This window comes from Perca flavescens, chromosome 9 (assembly GCF_004354835.1).
Source record: "Perca flavescens isolate YP-PL-M2 chromosome 9, PFLA_1.0, whole genome shotgun sequence".
Lineage (NCBI taxonomy): Eukaryota > Metazoa > Chordata > Actinopteri > Perciformes > Percidae > Perca > Perca flavescens.
Genome location: NC_041339.1, coordinates 8,823,894 through 8,841,341, shown reverse-complemented (window position 1 = coordinate 8,841,341; position 17,448 = coordinate 8,823,894). Strand labels below are relative to the sequence as shown.

Genomic DNA, 17,448 nt, shown 5'->3' with positions numbered 1-17,448 from the left:
TTAACGGTTCACATTACCTGCAAAAGAACACAACATTTCTGAAAAGTAATTTGTGTGTGTAACCTTAGATATCTTTCCTGGACATATTGGTATCTTTCATTGGCAATTTTAGACCCTTTTTAGGGAGGCTCAAGCGGCACGAGAGCGGACAGAACAAAGGAGGTTGTAGTCTAGGTGGAACCTGCCCCCAAAACACTGACAACGCCACTCTGGGAATTTCATTTAGAGAATGATTTTACTTCCTAACTGCAATGTTATTGATACAATTAAGGATACACAGGTACGTATACAATTCAGCCAGAGACGAGGTTCAATTTTAAAAGGAACAACAAATTTTATTTCAATAATTTTAAAACAATTTAAAACACATTCATAGCTTGGGGAAGGGAACAGGGGGAAAATTATAATTGCTGCCTTCTTCTCGACTGGTAAGCCTTACAAGGGGGTCACGAAAGCAGTGAGGGATCCCAGGGAGAGTCACCCATGAACACACACAAACACATAACAGTGAACACAGCAAAGAAAACAGGGTAGACAACACAGCACACAGGAAGAGGATACCACCACCCGGACACCAGCACCACCACCTTCGGCTCTCAGCAACTGAAACGGGCACAAAAACGGAACACACACACATGATTCACTCAACAGAAAGAAAATCAATATATGAAATGATGATGAAAAGAACAAACTGAAAGAAACTTATCACAATATAAACACAATATAAACTGCCAGAACCACTAATGGTTCCAGGAAGGCAGTGCAAAACAAAAGAATATAAATTTGAAAGAAAAGACTTGCCGAGAAACAAAATACTAAGTATGATTAGAACACAATGAGAACCTAACCAAAGAAACTCAACTTTTTAGGTAGAAAACTAAAGTCACTAATGAAAAGAAAACCAAACTAAATGTAAATGCAACTCTTAAGTAAATTGAAAACAAAATAACAAAAAAGGAAAAGAAACAACTTAATCAACCAAATTATAATGTAGGGAGCCAACCCCTTCAGCTACATTCAAACATTTTAAAACACTGGCCAACATAAAACAGTTGGCTCACACATTTGACCATATGGCCATAGTTGCCCAGTGGCCGTTAAGGCAGGACAGGCATGCAGCAATCTGTTGACGTTGCTGGTACAATATTCAGAACGTGCACTTTAAGGCAAACAGCAGCCCAGGCAAAACAGCAGCCAGTGGGTGAACGCTATGCGGCTAAGACGATCTCCAGCTGAACCAGCCCGATTCCGATCAAGCAGCGTTTGTGTAAGCCCGAAAGAGGCAGCTCAAAGCGTACAAACAGCCCAGCAAAAAGCACAGCAACTATCGGTGAGATCCGCTTTTGAACGAGTTGAACAGCGGGGTGGAAGACTGAACCGCCAACCGGAGATCTGTAGCACAGCAAAACAACACACAGAGTCTCACACTTCTATCACCAACGAGCAAGAGGGCAGTCAGGAGGACTACTACCTGTATTTATAGGGGGGCCCTGTGGCAGTGATTGGCCAAAAGAACGCCAGGTAGTTACGTGTTAAACTCATACTGCTACACAGGGAAAGATTTAACAGAAACATAGTTTTGGCCAATTGGAGGTGGTTGTGCCAAATTCCCGCCTTTGGCTGAGTCTCTATCTAATCTGCCAGAAGCACATGACCAATTGGTAAAACACAGCAGAATACAGCTAAGAGGAAATATGAGTCTATAATAAATCAAAATCACAACTTCCAAACCTGGTCATGTCCTGTCATGCAGAAATAAATTAATGAAAAAAAAAGCATGGTATGAGATACCAACAGCAGATATTATCATTAAATTTGATGTCAGTTTCTGTATGCACTTTATTGCAGAGGAATATGAGTGTGAGATAAAAGGCAATACATGGAAGATATGACCTTTTTAATGTGCTGCTATTCACATTAAAAGGTCCACCAAGGGTTAAGTAAGGATGCAGAAAGTAGAGGAGGAAATGATGCTGAGGAGAAACAACTGGACAGAAATGAAGGGGTGCGAGTGAGTAGAGAATAGGAATAAGAGGACAGGGAGGAAATGGAATGAAGACGCAAGGTGAAGATTGAAGAGGGATTTTCCAGTTGGTTACCTGGTCCTGACCACGTGTGAAATTTGCTCTGAACACCCAGTGGCGTTCAATCACCAGTCAAGTGAAGCAACAAGTAAATTAATGGCAAAGAAGAAAGGGAGAAATGGAAAGAAATAAAGAAAAATAAGGAAAAGGCATTTTGCCATTTTTATATTCTTTTGCTGCAACAATGGATTATGTAACAAGTAATCAAGTCAACTATAATTCTAAAATTATACTTTTGTGAATACAAACAAAATATTCAGCCAATGAGGTGAGGCCATTTAATTTTTTTCATATTCAAATGCATCAAGTCTAATTAGAACGAGTGTTGTAATTAGTATTTTTCTTCCTTGTTTACAATAATCCATGCTTGTTTCTGTTCATAATTAAAACAAGAGAAACTGCTGTGGAAACAATTGGAATTATTTCTTCCTTTTTCACCCCATTTGAATTGTTTTAAGACTCAGTCTGTCTTCAAGTGTTAATTCCCGGGATAATGTTTTATGGGGCATTTGAGGATAACTGTTTCAAATGCTGACATGTAGTGCATTTTCATTATGCATAAACTACCATTTCATTTGAAACACTGTGGGGGGTAGAAATCAATTTTGCATAATCTAGCCTTCTTAAACTACATTTAAGGATAAAGCTGGTGGTATTTCATAATATTCTTAGTTTTTATGATGAACAGATCCCCTGAAGTGATTAGAACCAACAATGAACGGATCCTTTTAATTAGCCTGATGTATATTTCACCTCTGTGCCAATGAGCTCCACTTTTGTCCAAAAGCCATTCAATATATGTAAAATAGCTATACTGATTAAGTGCATGCCATTTTCTTTCATTACCATAAACATGGCAAGCATTCACCTCACTGTATTTGTGGTAACTGGTAATACTGCAGTGCAGTGTTTGGTGTACTACATTGTGTGCCAAATAATTACCAAACTATTCTGTCAAAACTTTCCCCATCATTTGAATATAAGTGGGAATAAATAATTTTATTTCAAGATGTATTTAATAGGTATATTTATTTATTTATGTATTTATTTAATATGGAATAAAACAGCAGGTAGAGACATGCTGTCTAAGTCTGCGCATACAGCCTACATATGGTTATAGCAAGAGCAACATTGCCTGGTGAGAATACAAAATGTGTAGTTTCCCAAACCAACACAAATACTACTACTAACATGACATTTGTTTGTTGTTGAACAAATACACTACTGTAAATAATGCATGAACATTAACTCAACTTATAACACTAATAACTTAAAATGTGGGACTAAAATAGCAAGAAACCAAAGAGAAGTGGGAATTTGGTTAAAAAAAAGCTAGATTTAGATAAACACAGACAAAGAGATGAGAGAGAGAAATATATGGACACAGTCTCAGACATTGCGTTTGATCTGATGACGGGCAGAGAGGGAACAACAAAAGCTATTGGCAGCAGTTCACACACAGGATGTAAGAACAAACTGTAAATGTTGGGCTTGAGCCATGGATTTAAGATGTGATATAACAGATGACGGCTGGAGCGAGGTCTGGAGAAGAGCTCAGTCTATCTCCAAGAATGTCTCACTTGAACTAACTAAGCTCAAAACAGTACACAGGTATCATTGGACTCCCAATAGGATGTGGAGGGTGGGGTTAAGCCCATATAGCACTTGTTGGAAATGTTTGTCTATAAATAAAAGGGTCATACCTACATATGTTATGGGAATGTGTCCGGAAAATCTGTGAGGCAATAAAGGTTTGTATTCAACCCAACCCTGTACTCTGTATAATAAGGGTTTTATCAATATTACCTAATCAACATCATAATAAGTAAATATCTGTAGGGTTTGCTGTTGCCAAAAAGCAGATTTTTTGCAAATGGAGAGACAGCAATGCTCCACACATTCAAGACTGGATATATACACTCTCTAGATTAGTATAACCCAATATGGTCACCCTTCTTAGCAACCATGTCCTGAAGACAACAGTTTGAATAGTTAGATTAAAATGTTATTTTTTAATAAAACATGTACTTACACTAACTACCACTTGCTACAGCAAAGTAGCAAGCTTAGAGACTAAACCCCCAATACATTTTTCTTTTAGCTGTTTTTTTTGGTTTTATGCTTTTCTTGTTGTAGTTTTTTATTTATTATTATTTTGACTCCACAGTAAGTGAAGCAACTGCAGAAGCAATGTTTCAAAGTTTGTGACTTACAGTAATTTAGGTAAAAACTTTAGCCAAAGTATGAGATAGCCTGTGAATTAAATTCTTCTCCCATTGTTTCTAAGTAAACAAAAGCACATGGCGATGCAGGATGACAAACTTTCCAGTGCAAGGAAGCTGGCTGTCGGCAAGGAAGCTCGGCTGTCGGTCGGATATTTGATCTATTAATCCCTTACACTGGTGGGAGTTATGGAGCACTCCATGCAGCGGTAATATTGCAATGGTAATGAGGCTCATGTCACTCTTGATACCGGTTTTATGTTTTAACATGCACTTTGCATGTTGTTAACTGGAAATGTTTACTGTAGAAGAGGAATTACGTCACTTGACATCTTCCTCTTCGCTTTTACCATACTTTCCTGGCTTGATTCCTTGGCGCTAGCTAGCTAGCTTGGCTAGCAAGGTGCAACCGAATGCTGAACAAGACATTTTTAGGCAACCAAAATGTTACAATTAACTTTGATGAAGTGAAACCACACTGTGAAAGGGTCAGAGTACACCAACAAGTTCACGGCTATCTAAATGTACACAGTTGCCATAGTTAGCATCACTAAGTCTCTAGTCTATATCCACGACGTTCCACTTCCGCTTTCTTTATTTGTGTAGTGATTGAAACAGGTAAGTGTCCAGAACAAACCAGGACGAATGGCCAAATACAAAATATGAATTGAGTTTATTCACAAAGTTGGCATAGACTAAAAACACTAATAGGAAAAGGCCAATAGGGCCAGCATGGAACTACACAGTAGCAACTTTAAAGGGGAAAGTGCAATGGCATTGACACAATCACTTATATAGCAAATAATGCACAGGAATAATAGAGGCTATTGATATGCTTTAGGGCCCAATATACACAATAAAAGAGCAAAAGAACAAATTAACACTACACACTTTAAAACATTAATTCCATGCAAGAAATAATAGAAAACAACACCTCAAACCACACTAACAGGCAATAAGGGGTCTCCAAAGCTATATCTGAGCCTATAACCAGCCTTAGAATTGCACAGCACCCGTCAGCGATATTGCACTTTACCCTTTAATAATAATAATAATAATAATAATATTTAAAATGAAAGAAAACGAACAAACCCAACTAAGAAAGAAAACCAATTGTACAAATAAATGCCCGTTACTGTAAATGAATGTGGGAAAAAACAATGACAGACAATGTTGCACTCAAAAACAGACCTATGACAAATCAAGACAATATTAGTCCACTTTTCAGCATATTTTAAGACACAATATATTTCATAAAATCATCGGACAGTCTGCTGTACCTTTAAGTCATTTACGTTTCATTCAGACCAGCAGTGTGTTTTTAATGTCGTTATGACCGATACTAGAAAGGAAAAACAAAAACAACACACGACTAACAGTTAGTCAGCCTTGACTAACTGTTAATAACAGTTAAATAATGTGTCTATTTAACCATTAGTTAATGCAGTAACAAGCCTGGACTAACTGTTAACAATAACAGTTAATTAAGGTGTCAACATATTTTACTATTAGCTAATGCAGTAACAATCAGTGACTAACTTTTAATCAGTCAGTTAACTAATGGTTGTTTATTTTACCATTACTCAATGTCAGTAACAAGCCTTACCTAATGTTAAAATAGTTAATGCAGGTGTATATTTCAACATTAGTCAATGTACTAAAAAGCATTGAAATGGTAAAATAGAAAGCTAAGTTATCTGTGATTAAAAGCCCTTAGTTGATTTTGTTGACTGCATTAGCTAATATAAAAACTCGGTGGTTGATAAAGATGTTTGATAGCATGAACAGTCTTCCAGGTTTGTTACTGCATTAACTAATGGTTAAATAGAAAATTTTTAATTGTTTATTAACGGGTTAGGGTTGTTACAAACATTTGTCCACTGATATTTGTCCATCCTCCAAATTAACTTACTTTTTTAAGGGTTAGTCAGGGAAAATTACCATATTTCCATAACAGTTTGCTTCTTCCTTTGTCTTCATTAAGACATTAACTAATGCTAATTAATATAAATTATTGTAAAATGCTATATAAAAATACATTTAACATAGATACAGTTTAAAACTGCTTGCATAGATTAGTATTTGGTGAGGACGGTCAGCAGGAAACAATCAGTGTTGAATTTGTCAGTCTGTTAGGATTGTTAGTTAAATTAGGAATATTTACAGAGACTGCTGCTAATGTGAACAGTGAGATGCAACTTTTTTCCATGTTTTGTAGTACATATTCTGTTTTTTCTAAGATAATTTTTTGGGCATTTCCACCTTTAATGGATAGGACTAATGGTAAAATAGAAAGGGGAAGTTAAAGGGTGATTAAACGGAATTGTTCAACCTTGTTACTGCGCCAAGCTAGTAGTAAAATAGACACCTTAGTTAACAGTTGAGCTAAGTTAGCCAGGCTTGTTAGTACATTAACTAATGGTGATTGCCTATTCTCTTGTCTTTGTTTTACATACAGCATGTCAAAGTCAGTCAACTGCCTTTAAGATGTTTCAATATATAATGCGATGCCAACATGGGCCAAATGAGCAAATCAGCATCAGGGCTTATTTCAAGGATTGACTAAAAATTAAATCTGGTTTATGCAATTAATATGATGATAAGTTAATGTTACCTCATTGTTAAGTGTTTCAAATAAAATACATTTAACATCTAAGATACAGTTTAAAACTGCTTTGTAGATTGGTTTATTTCCATAGTGCATGTGTCCCTGATGGAAAGACAACCTTGAATTTTTTTCTCCATAGATTCAGTTAAAAAAATTGGAATACTTTTATGGACTCTTTGCTGCTAATGTGAACAGTGAAAATGCAACTTTTTTTTCCATGTTTTGTTGTACATATTCTATTTTTCTAAGATAATTTTTCCTGTTTTGCATTTGTTTGTGTGGATAGGATTTTTAGAACTGCCGGGGAAGATAAAGGGTGTGGTTTGTTTAGGAATATGGTCAACCTGGAACTTCTGCGACCAAGGTATGGCACCTCTACATGTCTGGGACTACTTAGTCTAACTCAACAGATGTTAACAGGGCCACCGTTTTTTTGACACCATATTCAATGGTGATTAGATTCTCTTGTCTTTGTTTTACATACAGCATGTCAAAGTTTTCAACTGCCTTTAAGATGTTTCAATATAAATGCAATGCCAACATTCCCAAAAGGCAAATCAAAAACAACATCTGGAGATTTCAAATTGACAAAATTCCTGGTTTTCAGCCAAGGAATATGATAGATAAGTTAAGTGTTACCTGTAGATTGTTAAGAAGTTTCAAATGGTTTCCTGTGTGCTTCTAAATTATTGCAAGCCACTTGGTCAAATATTTTATGTCCCTCTCCATAGTGCATGTGTCCCTGATGTTAAAGAAAAGATGTCATTTCTTTTTATGCCTAATTTATTGTGTTCCACCACTTTTATGGACTCTTTAACAAAACCGCGGAACAATCAATGAAAACAGCTTCCTTTTCATTACTGCATATCTCTCTCTCGTTGTCTGTAAACTATTTTCTGCTGGCTGGCTTCCTGGAATTTGTTTGTGTACATATCATTTTTTGTCCTCAAGTGATGTCACTGAATTCAGTGCCGGTTAGGGGACTACAAGTTAAAACATAAGAAAAAAACTTGAAATGGAGTTCAAAAAGAAGTAAATCAGCATACCTCTGTAGCCCGCTCCTCATCTCTGCTGGAGGCTAAAGGCCGAGGCTACATTAGCCACTACTAGCATGACACCCCACAAATTGGCAACACAACTGTTTGCAGTCAGGTTAAATTGTGGGTAATGAAGGCAATGAGTTTAGATAAGGAAGAAAAACACTTCTAATAAAAAAAAACATATCTCTGGTTCTGCTGCATAGATTTTTATCTTCGTAAGGCTGACAATGTTCTAGGAGTGCAATGCTAAATCGATGGAGTACTCTTTTAAAAGTGAGTTGAATTTCAAATCTCAGTCAATTACTCAGCAAAAGATCTCAGACATAGGGCAGACTTACTCATGCATAAAGCTAGGCAAAATATCCAACCAATTTACTAGCATTGAAACAGAAAAACAGCAAAAGACTAGTGAATTGTGTACTGGCTTAACAGAAATCAAAGATAACTTCAATTCATTCTACTTCTCTCTATATACGGTAGAGACACGTTATTACAACCAATTCTGCTTCAGCTTCTCATTAACAGAAAAAAGATGTGATCTTGCCACCCTAAATCATGGGTACATTGGATTCTCCTATAGATTTAAAGTTGTTAAAAGTACAAATGTTGCTGTCGTAAGACAGCACAATTTTACATTACAGTGGGAAAAAAATATATTTTTATTAGAGGTCGACCGATAGTGGATTTTACCGATAGCTAGGTTGGGCCGTATTTGCCGATAACCGATTAATCGACTGATAGTATTTAGAATTGATACTGGATAAAAAAAGGTGACAAAATACATACATTTTTTCAAAAAAAGTCCAGACGCTTTTGCCAATAATCAAAATAATAATGTCATATTTATTGATATTACATCCACAGCAATGCTACACACGCATGTGTGTTGTCTAAAACAGTTCTCCTACATATTTGGAGTCATCCAGTGCAAAAATAAACATAATGAGCATTATAATTCATATAAAAGGACAAACTATTTACATTTCTTCAAAAAAGGCCCAAATGTATGCCAAATCTCAAAACAGTGATGCCATTCTTCTCTGTAGAACGGTTTAGATCTAGCCTGACTGGTCCTATTCCTACTTCTAGTTTGAAACCGCTCCATTGGGTTGTGATTATGGGGCGTGTTCCAACAGAACCAGGAAAAAAAATGCCTCTGCATTCATTGGATAGACCTACAACCAATCAGAGCAACGGAACTCAACACTGTGTATCGTCTCCATAGCAACCACTCTTTGCACAATGCATTCATTCTAACTTCCGACTTTTAGACTTTTTTGAAGCTGGATATATCATTTGTTGCGTGTAAATATAAATGTGGATAACGTTAGTGATAGTGACAGGTTCGCTACAGTCACATTTCTAGAGATGAATCAGCGAAAACAAGTTTTATTTCTCTGATTCACGGCTTTGTTCTAGCGCCGGCACTCCCTCTCTTCTGTCTCTCTCTATGTCTCTCCACCATATAATGCTCTCTCTCTTCAGCCTCTCTATGTCTCTCCACCATATAACGCTCCCTCTCTTCTGTCTCTCTCTATGTCTCTCCACCATATAACGCTCTCTCTCTTCAGTCTCTCTCTGTCTCTCCACCATATAACGCTCTCTCTCTCCAGTCTCTCCACCATATAATGCTCTCTCTCTCCAGTCTCTCTCTATGTCTCTCCACCATATAACGCTCTCTCTCTTCACTCACTATCTCGCTCCACCACATGACGCTAGTACCGTGCTTTTGGGCAGTTGTTGATGCTCCTCTGCTGAGGATTTTAAAATGAATGCGCTGTCGATTCTACACATCTCAATTCTCCAGCGGCAGCCACTAGACGGATCGTGGACGATTTGGGTCGGACTTGCGTTCATTTTAGTCAGTGTTTTAACCGCTTGAGGTTAGTTAGCCTACTGCTAATGTTTAGCGTCATCTCAGCCTCGAAAGCAAACAAACAAACATACTGTTGTGCTGTTCTTTCTCTACTAATGCAGCATCTATTCAACAAATGAATAACTTTATAATGATATAACAAACCTTTTTGCTGTCGATGCTTTAAACGTGCATCTGATGTCAGCCTTCTCCGCACAGCATGTGCTCTCCGTGCAGCGCGCAGTAACACGTGTTGAAAATAAACAACACAAGGCATCAGTGATAGTTTTTATTTTGCCTCTAGAGGCCGCTATTGTAATGTATGATGCCAGCAGACCCTTCTCAGCTCTCGTGTACTGTGTAATGAATGGCAGCGTGCACTTCTCAGCCGCTCCAGCAACGGACGCAACCAGGAAAAGATTTTTGCTGATAACGATAGTTCCACCAATCAACTATTGGTGCCGATTAATCGGCAAAACTGATGAATCGGTCAACCTCTAATTTTTATCACTGACAAGATGGAACACATGAAGTACTTTAATTTACATTACTTAAATCCCCTTAAAACTTAGTTTAAAATATTGAGTACTTCTCTATGAAATGAGTAAATAAGTAACAATGAAAATAGAAGACAAGCAGACCAGAACAGTTCAGATTTTTTTTTTTAATATTGCTAACATAATTGGAACTCAGAAGAATGTGACATAACCTTTTACAACTGAGCCTTGCCCACTTCAAACCAGGAGAAACATACTGGAGATTTTCTTCGGCCTTTTTTGATCTAAAGCATTACTGCATGTGTCCCAACCTGGTCTGTTGATTAAGTTATATTTCTAGTTATCAGTCATTACTTCCAGTTTTGTTCTGTATTCTCCTTGTCTAGTTTCAGATACTTGACTTCCTGCCTTGGGTGTTTTCCCGGCCTTGTGTGATTGATTGACTGTCCTGCCCTGACGTCTTTTCAGTCCAAATGATTGTTGCGGGCAAAAATCCTTGATTATGCGTCACGTTTTCTTAAAAAATACGATGGAATATGCGGGATATTTATGCAATTTTATGCGATGAAATTGCGGGAACTTGCAAAAAATGCGGGAACTTGCAAAAATTGCGGGAACTTGCAAAAACTCGGTTTGATGAAAAAGAGAAGAAAAAGTGATTCCCCAAACACCCTGCTTTTTTTAAACTTAATTTCCAAAAATAGTTTACAGATATTCAGTCATTGCAATAAGTAAACAAATAAGATACAAAAATATATACAAATAATATAATATTAAAGTAAAAATAAAAGTAATAGTCTAAACAGACTACAGACTACAAAAGAGACAGACTTTCAAAAATCGTTAATAATATAGACAGCAGGAGCACTTAAACAAAGAAATTTGAGTAGACATCAGATATTAAGATAGGTTTCTTATTGGATACCAACTTAAGAGACTCAAAGTACAAATTCAACCTCCAACACCTGCTTTTCGATGATGTTCACGTCGCGTAATTATGTCACTTCATAACGTTCCCATGGCAACAGGGGAAAATGGCTGCTCTTGTGTGAAGTAAACGCAACATTTTTTCAACTTTCTGCTAAGATATATGTTACTTTTTTGCAACGAAAATGCGGGGATTATGAAATGCAAGCACCGCATATTTTGCGCGGAAATCGGCAATTTATGAGGCGAAAGTGCGGCATATTTGAAAAAATGCGGCCCCCACATGAATATGCGGACTTTGGCTGATTATGCATTGAATTATGCGATCGCATAATCGCGTTTTTCTGGAGGGACTGTCTTTTATGTCTTTTACCTGTTCATCAGCCATCATGTCACCTTACCCTCGTTGACACCCTTGTTTCCTTGTGTATTAGTAGTATTTTCTTTTTCCCCATCGTTTGGGATTTTCTACTTGTTACCTTTGTTGATGTTTGGAGTTTTTGTTTGTTTCCCGCCTGGTTTGGACTCTGTAAGCCTTCACTTATTATGTTATTTTACTGCACCAGTCCTTCGTCTGCATTTGGATTCTTCTACTGGTGCCTGTTCTGCAACAGCGACAGCGTGAAAATCTTTACTGGTGATTTTCAGTTCCAACAGCCTGCTGTGTTTGAAACAGTTGTAATTTTCTATCAATATACAGCAAATTTGGGTATATTCCGCTAGTTTCCTCATTTGACATGATCCAAAGGGACCATTTAACATGCTACAATTTACTAAAAGTAAAAGGTTTAGTAGACAATTCTTCTGTATCCCTAAACAAATAACAAAAAACTGCGGACTTTTAAAGGTGGCCGACAAAGCAGTTTATTCTCTGGCATCAACATGGCAGCTAACATGATTTCTTACAAAGAATATTGATTGTATAATACTCTCGCAAGATTAACATTCTTTTTGGCCTAGCAAACTTTGTAGTTTTTTTCACATGCTGTTGCGACAACTAGTAACGTACCAGTACTAGTAACACCACACCGGATCTAGCTAGACCGGAAAAAAAAAACAACAGGCACGCCGCACACACTTGTTTGGGCTTGCGAGCCGGCCAAAAAATTAGTAGGCTAACGTTACGTTTTGAGTGGATGGCGAGCGCGAGACGCCAAAATGGATGCCAACAAGATTCTGAATGGAAAGTTTACTTTTAAAAAGTTGCCAAATGGTTCCATTGACAAGACCAAACTGATCTGTGTGTTTTGTCGTTGTGAACTGAGCTATCATCGCAGCACGTCCAGTCTGAAATACCACTTGATGGCCAAGCACACAGCTGATGCGAATTCTCCGCCCCCTCGTCAAAGCCAGGCGACAAAAGCACAAAGCAAGCCGATCCACTTTTCCATGTTGATAAGAGCATTAAAATGAGAAAAAATAATGAGACAAAAAGAAATCAAGGGACATTTAGAATAGATAAAAATGTGCGAATAATTGCGAGTTAACTATGACATTAATGCGATTAATCGCGATTAAATATTTTAATCGTTTGACAGCACTAGAAACTATATAATCTATTTTTTAAGATTTTTCTTTTTACCCAAGAGTGCAGATGTATAGATTATCCAGCCTTCAGCAAGAAATCAATCAAGAAAGATGATAGGGCTGGGCAATATGGACCAAAAGTCATATCCCGATATATTTTGGCTGAATATCGATATACGATATATATCCCGATATTTTTTCCGCAAAGTAAGAGCAAATGTTTCAGTTTGTTTTAGTTTTTTCCAACGTTTTAAATTGTTAAATTTTTCTTCTACACATTTTCAGCGCTTATTTCTACATCCTATATTTTCTAATATAGTGTTGGGCGATATAGAGAAAATCAGATATCATGATATTCTTGACCAAATACCTTGATATCGATATTACGGCAATATATTCTAGAGTTGACAGTATCGCAAAATATCTTCACACTTAGATTTTAGATAAATAATCATTAATAGTAGAACAGCTAGAACAGTCTGGTAAGTTCAGAAAAGTACGTCACTTCACTGTAATGCAGCCTTTAAAACCAGGAAAAGACACTTATGTCATATCACGATATAACGATATCCAAAATCTAAGACGATATCTAGTCTCATATCACGATATCGATATAATATCGCTATATCGCCCAGCCCTAAAAGATGATTGGAGCTACAAACTGAGACTTTAAGGGCACTTTCACACCTGCCTCATTTAGTTCGGTTGAATCGAACTTGCCCCTTGCCGCTGGTGCGGTTCGTTTGGGCAGGTGAGAACGCGGCAATCAAACTCTGCTGCGCACCAAAAGTGGACCAAACAAGCGTACCGAGATCTGCTTGAAGAGGTGGTCTCGGTACGCTTTCAATTGAACTCTAGAGTAGAAACCAAAAAGGAAACTCCAAGGCACTCTCTTTTAGAAAAATACAAAGCCTTTATTTATGGCTTAGTCATCATAAATCTTAAAATAAAAAATAATAGTATTTTAAGATTTATGATGACTAAGCCATAAATAAAGGCTTTGTATTTTTCTAAAAGAGAGTGCCTTGGAGTTTCCTTTTTGGTTTCTACATTATGATTATCCCTTCCAAAGAGCACCTCAAGCTAATTTTTTGAGTCCGGGAAGCGCTCCGCTACAGACATTTGATAACTCTAGAGTGGTTCGTTTGTGGTGAGAACATAATCCGTACTCCAACCGCACCAACTATACATACTCCGCAAGTCTGAGCTAATGTCTCCTGTAGTCAGGTGTGTTTAGCAATCTGCAATGCAGCAGAGCAGCAAACTCTAGCAGCTTGCAGTGTTTCTATTACAGAAATAGACTGCGGTCAAGCTTGCTGTCCATCTCTCGCATCGCCGTGCTCAAACCAGCTGCCGCTAAAATTGGAGACAGACGCCGGCAGAGCAGAGTGAAGTCTCGGTGACCAGAGCAGACGTAATAACAAAACAATGTCTGATTATTTTTATAAAATGAGCTGGTTTGACCATGGAGATGCAAGAAATATGCACTAGTCCAGAACACAGGACCTTCTTCCTGTATTTACTTTCTTGCTCACGCCCTCAGACACATACCACCAATAAGAGGAGTGGACATTCTTTTGTGATTTGTAATGACGCATTTTGGTACGGTTGGATTTTTCCAGATGTGAAATCAAACCAAACCGAACCAAGGGCAAATCGCTCCAAGTTTACAAACTTACCAACTGATTCGGACCAAATCAAACGAACTACAGGTGTGAAAACGCCCTAATAGCACTGGAAAAAAATTACTGCCGCTTTTCGGCATCATTGAGTGTGTGTTTTTATGTGTCAGCAGGTATGAAACCTTGTACATCCATTTATTTAAAAAAAAAAAAAAAAAGCGGGAGGAGGAAAGAGGAGGAAGAGCTTGTCTTATCATATTCAATGCATTCTCATGAGTGTATTCCTATAATATTGTACAAAATCTGTATGATATCTTACGACGTTATGGCAACCGGTCACGTGACATTTAAGTTTAGCAACAAATTCTCATGAGTGTTGTTTAGGCACCATAACGACAAGTTGAGATTAGAAAAAAGGTTGTAGTTTGGGTTCAAACACTGACCCTTTTAAGTAGTACATTGGGGACATGAACATCGCTCCCCCACTTGAAAGCCCTGTGTTTTGGGACCCATTCACCACCCTGACGTCCTCCCTACATGGATTTTCATGGTTTTCTACTAGGTGCTTCAGTCATAAGTAGTACGGCCACTAGCGGTCTCTGGCCTACAGCAGCAGTCAATGTGGGGCTTACCAGGGGAGGATCTAGAAATATATTTATGGGGTGGCGAGAGGGGGGCAGGAATTTTTGAGGGGTGGCAACATATGTCAGACGTATATTTACTGAATTTAATCAGTTATCACAGTTTGATGAGAAATAGTATATACACACTACAAAAGGGCACAGGCTGCCATTTACAAACTCATACAGACACACATCATCTCATGCAATCAGTGTCCTGCATTTGAGGTTTAATTTGAAACAGTTCATATTAGGAATAAGTGACTGTACAATGTGACCTCACTTAATAGGAGATATAGAAGTATGATAGAAGTAAGGGGCATTATCACAGGAAAAAGTTAAGACACAGGTGATGAGTGGCAGATGTGTGAGAAGGGAAGCAAACTGTTTTCGACTGTGTCAGAGAGGCAGCTTGCAGGCAGCATTTGTACAAGATTAGGAACTGTCATTGATTAGTTATAACCATCAGACTGTGTTAACACACACTAACATTTTAGCCTGGGAGAGTATTTTTAGGTTCATTTGTTTATTTTTTGTTTTATTTATATAGATTTTTTTATTTTAATATTTAATCTGAGCAATAGATCTAAAATATATTCTATACAAAATATAAAAACTCATCTCATCACACTTTCACACCGACAACTTTCCCTAATTATTCATATTTAAGCTTTGTCATTGTTTTTTCATATCGATCTTAGTATACTATGCATCAACAGTTTCCATACCTTGTGGACCAGCTCGACTGGAGATGGTTGGTGATGGCCCAGGCCCTCTGCTTTCCCTTTCACTGTCTGAGCCCTGCACGTTCTCTTGTCTCTCGCTTTCTCCCTCCTCATCTTGGTGATGCTCTCTGTGGTCTTCTCCCACCTCCTCCTGTCCCTGGTCGCCTTGGCCTTGTATTCTGTCTCTGTCACGTTTCTGTTGCCATTTTCTCTCTCCTTTCACCTCTTTTCTCTCTCCTTCCACCTCATCTTCTCCGTCTACCTTGCTCACTTGTTCATTTTCTATTTCTCTCGCCTTTCTCTTTGGAGACAAAAACTGAATATACTACCTTTCCTCTTCATTTCTGTAAGATTCAAAGTAACAATGTTTTCCTTGACAGACGTTGAATCAATATTAGCTTTTGTAGCCTACTTTACACAGAACAAACATCAGACCCTAAGTAACATTGTATAGTTGGCGAAATAACGTTCTTCAACCTGATTTTTATCATCTCAAAATCAACACTGCAACTATGCTAGCACTGTGCTTTCGTTATAATTTCATTTCTTGATAGATGTTAATCGGTTTTGACCTCTTTCCTCCTGTGTCTCCTTTCATCGCGACTCCTGTCTCCCTCGCTTCGCGCCACTCAGTTTTCCAAACAAAACAGGCTCTCTCCGCTCTGGCGTCATCTTGTGCTGCATTCACTGCAGTCGGACATTGGAGACGCACGCTCGTAAATTGTCAAATTGACCATAACTTTTACCGTAATTCGTTGCTGCCAACTGGGGTGGCAGCAGGGGTGGCAAGGCTTTCTTTTAGGGTGGCATTTGCCACCCTATGCCACCCCGGTAGATCCGCTCCTGGGGCTTACAGTTATAAATATGTGCAATACATAACAAATTACAGTGTATTACTTTTCGTACCTATGTCAAGTTGAGTCCATTATCAACTTGCTGCTAAAATTAGGCACATCAAGTTGATTAGACTACATGTACTTAACTTTAGCAGGTAAACATGTCAGTGTTTGTGTCAGTTGTAATTCAACGTAAATGACTCTGGTATAGTGATTAACAGAAATAAGGCATTGAGAACGGGAGACATAAATGTACCTGGCCATGAAATACAACATGAACTAGAACTGCAAGCAGTTATGACGGGGCCCAAGCCTCCGATGCCAGTCTCCTCCGATGCCGGACGTCCCCGACGCCCCAGGGAGCTGCGCCAGTCGCCCCCGATCACCCGGGAAGCTGCGCCACTGCAGTGTACCGCAGACGATGTGCAATGTAGTGGTTAACAGTTCATCGCCATGCATATACAGACTACCTTTAACAATTCTCTACTATAAAAAAAACATCTTAACCCCCTGACCACAGGGGACAGCAGAGAGAAATGAGAGAGTGACTGAGAGGGTGGAGGTACCAGCAGGTGTGGTGGTTGAAAGAGCAGGGGAGGTGGTCAGGTTGTTGTAAATGGTGTCATAGGCACCGATTGATGTTTTCCTCCGTGGGTGCTCACAGGCGTACGTCGTTTAAAAAAAAGAAAGTAGTCAAAAGTTGTTATTTCAAAACCTTAGAAAACCAGTCCACTACCCCCTTTACTCGTGCTGTCCTCCTGGTAAAAATATCAGACGTAATCAAGGGGATTTCTCAAATGTTATTTAGTAACTTGTCCAACTACATATATGTAGGCATATGAGCAGTGAGCACTATATTCAAATGTCTCAATTCAAAATGTTGAA

The 17,448-nt window shown here is 38.2% G+C and overlaps 1 long non-coding RNA gene across 1 annotated transcript; it reads right to left on the bottom strand.

Annotated features, from left to right (window-relative positions):
- Positions 1-309: 309 nt before the first annotated feature.
- Positions 310-16,332, bottom strand: LOC114561867 (uncharacterized). Its single transcript, XR_003693399.1, has 2 exons — positions 15,731-16,332; positions 310-603 (listed from the first exon to the last, which is right to left on the bottom strand). It is a non-coding gene; the product is annotated as an uncharacterized LOC114561867 (long non-coding RNA).
- Positions 16,333-17,448: the final 1,116 nt, after the last annotated feature.